General features: G+C 49.9%; 1 long non-coding RNA gene across 1 annotated transcript; it reads right to left on the reverse strand.

Annotated features, from left to right (window-relative positions):
• Positions 1–2,512: 2,512 nt before the first annotated feature.
• On the reverse strand, positions 2,513–7,222 carry LOC116955928 (uncharacterized). Its single transcript, XR_012929577.1, has 4 exons — positions 6,879–7,222; positions 6,657–6,721; positions 5,721–6,146; positions 2,513–4,205 (listed from the first exon to the last, which is right to left on the reverse strand). It is a non-coding gene; the product is annotated as an uncharacterized LOC116955928 (long non-coding RNA).
• Positions 7,223–7,262: the final 40 nt, after the last annotated feature.

The following is a 7,262-nucleotide window of genomic DNA, read 5'->3' on the forward strand; positions in this document are numbered from 1 at the left end:
GAGGCGTCCCGTAGCTGCAGGAGGAGCGCGTTCCGTCGTCGGCAAGGAGTGAACGACTTCACGTCGCCAAGTCTCACAATTGCAGTTACGGTTGGGTGACGCGTGACAACGTTTGGTTTTCCGAGTTGAAAATTTGACACGACGCGCATCTGCGCGTGTGCTGTTTTGACACGTCAACATCGCCCGTGGGTTGGGTTTTAATGTCAACAACAAGGACGTGGAAATGGTCGGGAGGGGGGCGGCTGACGAGACGCTCGCATTTCTCGGAAGAGGCAGGGGATGGGGGCTGTTTGCATGGTGGAGGGCAAACTGGTTTCTTTTGTGATGTACTGTGGTGAACTTCCTTGCGTAGCCAACCGTGCTAATCTGAGGTGCAAACTGGTTTTCGAATTCATCATCGAGGTTTTTGGGTTATATCGCGGAAATATAAATGTGTCGTTAAAGCCGCCACCATCCGACACGGCCAATTAGTAAGGTTTGTCACGTAAACAAAACGTGCCAATTCGTAACTTGTTCAGCACACCATTCGAGTACTCGATTTGTAAATGTTGTAGGTTTACTCTCCAATACACCGGTGTGCTGAACTAGTAATGAATTGAAATGTGACAAACCATGCAAATTGGCTCTGTCATGTTGTAGCAGATTTTAACGATACGTTCATATTTACGTAATCTAACTCACAAACTTATTATGGATATTGGTCGCACGCCTACGTGTTAAACTGTTTTATAATCACTGTACAGTACTCATATCCCTGACGTTCTGGGGTCTAATCCTAGGAATAAAGTCCATGTAAGTTTTTGATTGTCCGTTAGGGCTCTTCCACGTCCACTTACCAGGGCTTATTTTAAAAATGTGTCCATCATCTCCACGTGTCCGTTTGCGCTGTTGCTCTGGAGACCGAACATTGATCATCGATCTCCGGGTCTCCAGGGCAACAACAACACAGGCCAGGCCCACGGCCCTCTTCAGGGCCAAACAATGCCACATCCGCACAAATCATGGCAGTAGATGCGGATACCTGCTGCACAAATGAAAAACGTAAAACTCTCCAGTGTGCGACTGTGAGCATCCAGAACAGACCATACAATATATAGCGACGCAATGGCCGATCCACAAATATGAAGGATGGTGAGACATGCTGGAAGCAACACGTTTTATTACAACTAGGGATACACAAAGGGGTAACGGCCCCTTACACCTGATACCCTAAGGAGGTAGCCCCTCCGGACTAATATGCCCTCACTCTGGTTACAGCTCTACACTAGACTGGTAAGCTCTGAACCCGACCCTAGTCAGGGGTTCGGGTTCTGCCCTTTGGGCTCTTCGCTTCAGGTCTTCAGATCTTCAGAGTGGTTCTTCAGATCTCTATGGCTTCAGGTTTTCAGGTGGACGATGACTGCTGGACCCGTTCAGGGGTCCGGCTTTTATTCCCGTTCTAGAGTCTCTCCGCCCCTAGCCACACCTTCCTTCTCGAACTCTTTAGGGGGGCCTGGAATATAACGGCATCCCCCCAACCCTTTTCTTGGGGTCTGGGGTCCCTGGTGGCCCAATGGGCTGACTCATCCCACCTATCCTGTCTACCAGCCTCTGTTGACACATGTCCGCTACTGCAGGTAAGAATCATACCGCCTAACAATGGAACTACCCATGTACTGTATTGACATATCAGAAGTCACTGAGTGGTGCCGGCACGAGAGGGGCATGGCGTGCGATGTAACCCCATCGTGGACATCAGGTATGTAGCGATATCGTGGATGTCACTGGGTAATGCCTGCTCTAGTGCGATGCATTGCTATCGCGGACACCCCGTATATGTGGGTGTAGCACCAACCCTTGAGAGGGCTCGGTGAGCGCTGAGCGACAGCGCTCAGTAGCACCACGCTCCGCGTGTAGTGTTGACCCCTACGGGGTAGGGTGTGCGAGTGCAGGCCACGGGAACGAGGTTACTGTGGGCCATGGCACTCTGGTTGACCCCGAAGGACACGTGACCAGTAAAGTCTACATGGGGCCCCAGGTGGGGGATAGGGGGTGGTCACGTGTCGAGGGGAGAGATCCTACGGGAAGGGTCGAGAGAGAACTAGAGGTCGCTCGAAGGTGGGCGTGGCCAAGGGCGGGGCCAGCCACGACCTGGGAGCATATAAACAGGGACCGGGGTTCAGCGTTGCTACCGTCATCTGAAGATCTACGATCTACGTCCAAGAAGAGTCACCAACACGTGGACCTGGACCCGAGCCGGGGTCCGGTCCGTTGTAGCTAACATACCAGTGTGTTAGTGTAGTTTAGCCGGGTGGTCCACCACCATAGGCTGTTATTTGGTAAAGGGGCAGCTACCCCTTTCTGTTACGTGTTGGTATAAATAAATGTGTTGCCTCCAAGAAGTGCGTCTGCGACTCGGTTGCATCCTATACTTATAAAAGTACAATCTGTAAAACATTGATTTACCTCACATGTGATATTTGGAAGATATTTTAACGTGTACTTTGTAAGAACAATAACGTTGACAACTGTAAGGATTTCATCGGTTTAATTGGCAAAAAAAATCATAGCCAACAACTTTTCAAATAGCGTAATTACAAACAAAAGATATTAAAAACGTGACACGTGGGTTGCTGTCAGCAAACTTTGCTTAGACATATTGCGCAATTAATGAAATAGACAAATATATTTTATATTCTTGGTTCTTTCGGTAAAGTCACGTAGAAGGGAAACAAAATAAAAAATATATAAAACAATAAAATTCTCACGACGTTTCGACTGCAACACAAGCAATCATCATCAGATGTGAAAACCACAGCAGAAAATTTGCAAAAAGTGGCGGTTTTATTGTTTTATATTTTTATTATTCTATTGTTTCTCTTCTACGTGACTTTACCAAAAGAACCAAGAATATGAATCCCTGCAGTCACGAAAGCTTTAAGTCAATATATATTTTACTTTATTTCAGTGGGAAGAGCCCATTAAATTGTTGGGCTCTATTTCATTGGCATCCTGCGACGGTACAGATGTAGAGCTTACTTGTTTTAAGAAAAACATTTCGGTGGTGTAGCATGATCACTGAATTTATCGCTGGTGGTCTGACATTGCTTTATCATAAATTTAAAATTTGTTTTGGATATCAATGTCCTATTGCAAGGGGAGGTTTCTATCTCGTCCGCGATAAGTTTTAGAAAATTATCCACTTCTCCGAGGTCTCCATTCGCTTCCCGAATGGATTCCTCGATCTCATCCAACTCCTTGGTAAACCTTGCACCCTTCGATTTCCAAGCTTCATGCTCATTGTCTTTCCAAGCAGCCTTAGGTTTCACCCTTTCTTTTATTGCAACGCTCACGACTCCCACCAATCCAGCTGGCACCATTATCCCTGCCAGTGGCATTACCTTCACCGCCCAACTTGTTGCCGCCATTACAAGCGCACCACCGGCTGCCAGCGCTCCCGTGCAACGTAACGAACGTGATGCAATCATCGCCATTGATGCCATAATCGCTGCGACTGCTACTTCTGAGAATACCACTCCTACTTGTGTTATTTTCCTTTCCACTCCTGTTGCCCATCCCAAGGTTCTCACTTGTGCTAATGGTGCTCCTATCACCGACTCTCTTACATCTATTTCTCCCACTCCTGTTGCCCATCCCCAGGTTCTCACTTGTGCTAATACTGCTCCTATCACCGACTCTCTTACACCTACTATTTCTGCCACCGTGACCACTACTACCACCAATGACATTATTGCTGTGTAGGGCAACACAGTTTGTAACATTTGCATTCGAGTCGCATATTTTCTTTCATCCTCAGTAATTTTCTGAGATACATCAACTGCCCTGCGAAGGAGCTGGACGACTTCGTTGTGCTCGCCAATAATATTTCTGAGTTTTGTCACGAGGTCATTCAATTCCGATGCGAATTCCTTCACCGCTTCTTCTGGGGAAATTTTATCCTGCACAACTTTACGTGCCACTTTTAAATAGTGCTCATTTCTGGATTTTGCACATTGCACAAGAAAGCTGGACCTGGTGATTATGCCGTCGTATCTCGTGGAGATTGGTTGGAGGTCTTTTCGGATCTGCTGGACTCTGCCTCCTGAGCTGATGAACGTGAATGCAATAAAAGACTCCAGGAGTTGGCGGCATTTCTGTATTTGCCCATGGACAGCTTTACTAGTTTTGTCAAGTAGACCCAGAGTTGTGAGGAAGTCCAAGTTGACCTGCAAAAACAAAACACCCATTATTGTAAACTATTTTATTTACCAAGAAAAAGCCCACGGAGCTACACGTGGAAATTTATAGTAGCAGTAAAACGATCTAAATATACATTTATAAATGTGGAGGGAAAAAACGTAGGAACCCAGAGAATAATCCACGTGACCACGGGGAGAAAGAATACGTAACCTCAAAACAGGCCTCGTCAGGGGAGATAGAATATCTTTGCTACTGCGGCGCCCAATTCAATTTCATCAAAATACAGGCAGGAGATTTCTCAGCCGAAGTTGTCCCACCTACTAAAAGTTTTGTAAAACTAAAGTCAGTGGGACTTTGAGCGAGAACGCAGGATATCGACCACCACAATGGAGGGGTTTCGTGAATAAAAACTCGAGGAACCTAAAACAGTCAATTGAGTGATTCTTATTTTATTTTATTGAAGAGTAGGTTGTTTAAGATGAATACTTATATTAAGTTTATTCACTATCAAGGACCAGGTGGCTCAGAGGTCGAATCGCTGAGCTGACGCCACCAAGCTCCTGGGGTGGAATCCAGGAGGTTGCTTGCGCGCCCAAACCGCGTTCTCAAACGTAGCAACTTGATGGTCTCAGACGTTACCAATGTCCGGACAGAGCATTACTAAATGTGGGGGTTTGCAGCCAACTTGGCTAAACTCCAGCTCTGGTAATTATTACAGACGTCGGTTTGACTTGTACGACAAACGTTCCTCTCAGTGGCAGGGTGGGTGGAAAGTGCTGCCCCTTGTTCATTGCGCCGATTTATATTTTATTAATTTGTTCTACTTCATTTGTTCTGTTTTATTTTGGTGACTCAAGGTGCTCTTGCAAATCGGACTTTAGCCTGGTCTCTTGAGTTCTCACCACCTGGTTAAACAAAATAAACGTGCAACTGGTTCTTTCGGAATGGGAAGTACAGCAGTACAATTCCGACATTTGGACACAACAATGCCGTACAATGGCTGCATTACCAACCTACACCGACTAAACATCCTTTTGTTTATTTAAGACAGCCTTCCAACGTATTAAGACCCGTCGCGTTCAGGAGGGTTACTCCTGTACGAGGACGTTTGTACGAGTTCACGAATGAGCGTTTGGCATACAAGGGGCGAACAACATTGCTAACCTCCGCACAGATGGAGTTAACTCACTTGCTGTACTCCCAACTACTGGTTACCTCGCGGGCCAGCAGGTCCAGGAGTGTGGCAAAACCCGCGTCGTCCACCAACCCTCGCATTGAAAGCGTGTCGTACGCCACCGCTCCCAGCTACGCACGTTTTTTTAAGTCGCGTATTTTCGAATACAGTGAAGTGAACACGGACACAAGAAACGTAGTTTTACTTCTATACATAGCCAACGCAGCAAAACACGGGTGGTGGCGGGTTTTAACGAACACGTTTATATATTTACGCGATCTAACCCGAAAGAAACCCTCTATTATGGATGATATTTGGTCGCGAAAGCCTCCTACTACGTGTTAAACCCCAAAGAAATGTCGACAACCTTGAATCTCGCCTCCATTAGACGGTGTCGCCGGACGGCTCCAAGCTGGAAGGAGAGGAGTGTGACTGGGTCGGTCTCCTCACCACGTCCTCCTGGGTCTCCTCACCACGTCCTGGGTGTCCTCACCACGTCCTGGGTGTCCTCACCACGTCCTGGGTGTCCTCACCACGTCCTGGGTCTCCTCACCACGTCCTGGGTGTCCTCACCACGTCCTGGGTGTCCTCACCACGTCCTGGGTGTCCTCACCACGTCCTGGGTGTCCTCACCACGTCCTGGGTCTCCTCACCACGTCCTGGGTCTCCTCACCACGTCCTGGGTCTCCTCACCACGTCCTGGGTCTCCTCACCACGTCCTGGGTGTCCTCACCGCGTCCTGGGTCTCCTCACCGCGCCGACTGCTATCACCGTCCTTCAGCAAGCGTGGAGTCTGTTAACGACAGCACGCCGATTTGCACCACTCGCTCACTCTATGAGCAAAGCAGCGCACACGGCTACGGATTATTTAACCCGCAGCTTGCTGAGTGAGACCCCCGTCACCTCCGAGCAAGAGAGGCGCTGTGTGTGTGTGTGAGACGCGTTGTGTGTGTGAGACGCTGTGTGTGTGTGTGAGACGCTGTGTGTGTGTGAGACGCTGTGTGTGTGAGACGCTGTGTGTGTGTGTGAGACGCTGTGTGTGTGTGAGACGCTGTGTGTGCGAGACGTGCCGTGTGTGTGTGAGACGCTGTGTGTGTGAGACGTGCCGTGTGTGTGTGAGACGCTGTGTGTGTGTGAGACGCTGTGTGTGCGAGATGTGCCGTGTGTGTGCTTAGTTCGTTTCCTTCTCCACCCGCACCTACGATTCGCACGGCTGGCCACGCGTACGGTGCGCGAAACAAGTTCAGCGCGCAGCGCGTACGAACACAGCCATACCTGTGGAGCCCTTATCAGTGCTGCCTACCTTATTACACACCGATCCAGACCGTATTGAGCACCGCGTGCCCCTTGTAGATCCCAACGTTCGTCCTACAAAGTCCCACACCAAGAGGAGAGACAGAGACATTTTGTGTTGCCCGTAATGAAACGGCCGCACGCCGCACGGACCTCAAAACTCAATTTCCCTGTCCAGGAAAGAAGAACACGGCGGGTACAGACGGCATGGCTCTGACAGCTTCGTGCAAACCTGTCGCGCGGGACGCGTCTGTGCGCTCGCTCCCCACCGCCACGTGTTCGGAGGTCGGCGACTGCGCGATCTCGGCCGTCTCCTGTGGCGTACAGGCCAAGTCGGTGGACGAGTGGGCTGGGGGAGCCGGCTGGGCTGGGAGGGGGGGGAGCCGGCTGGGCTGGGCTGGGGGGAGCCGGCTGGGCTGGGGGGAGTGCCCGAAGACGGGGGAGCGGTGGCGCAGCGGTTAGCGCGCGCCGCGCTACGTACTCCGGCGGGCCCGGTGTTCCGATTTGCCGCTCACGGCCACCAACGGTTATTTGAACCGAGTCCCGGGCCTCCCCCTGGGTCGACTCAGCCTCAAATGAGTGCTTGGTGCGAGTTTGTAAGCGGAGCCAGCGGGGG

The sequence above is a fragment of the Petromyzon marinus genome, chromosome 3, assembly GCF_048934315.1.
Source record: "Petromyzon marinus isolate PM22_M1 ecotype Great Lakes invasive population chromosome 3, UKy_Petmar_22M1.pri1.0, whole genome shotgun sequence".
Classification (NCBI taxonomy): Eukaryota; Metazoa; Chordata; class Hyperoartia; order Petromyzontiformes; family Petromyzontidae; genus Petromyzon; species Petromyzon marinus.